Below are 384 nucleotides of genomic sequence, written 5' to 3' on the forward strand. Positions count from 1 at the left end.
TAAGACTCCAGCACAGTGCAGCCAAAATAGAAAAGAGAAAATGTTCTTCAGACATGACTACCTTGTTGCCATTAGAAGGATCTGGGACCCCGCTGTTTTGTGAAAAGCATTCAAAAGTCAAAGTGCTAGTCACTCAGTCATGTACAACTCTCTGCGATCCCACAGACTGTAGCCCGCCAGACTCCTCTGTCCATGGGGTTTCCCAGGCAAGAATACTGGAGTGGGCTGCCATTCCCTTCTCCAGGGAGTCTTCTTGACATAATGGCACTGAAATACTAAATCAACCCACACACTCACCTTTCTTTTCACATTCAGACAGACTTGAATATGAAATGTGAACCAATGTTTAAGTGCTTCAGAATATAAGTTATCATTTTCAGACCC

The sequence above is a fragment of the Odocoileus virginianus genome, chromosome 2 (assembly GCF_023699985.2).
Source record: "Odocoileus virginianus isolate 20LAN1187 ecotype Illinois chromosome 2, Ovbor_1.2, whole genome shotgun sequence".
Taxonomy (NCBI): domain Eukaryota; kingdom Metazoa; phylum Chordata; class Mammalia; order Artiodactyla; family Cervidae; genus Odocoileus; species Odocoileus virginianus.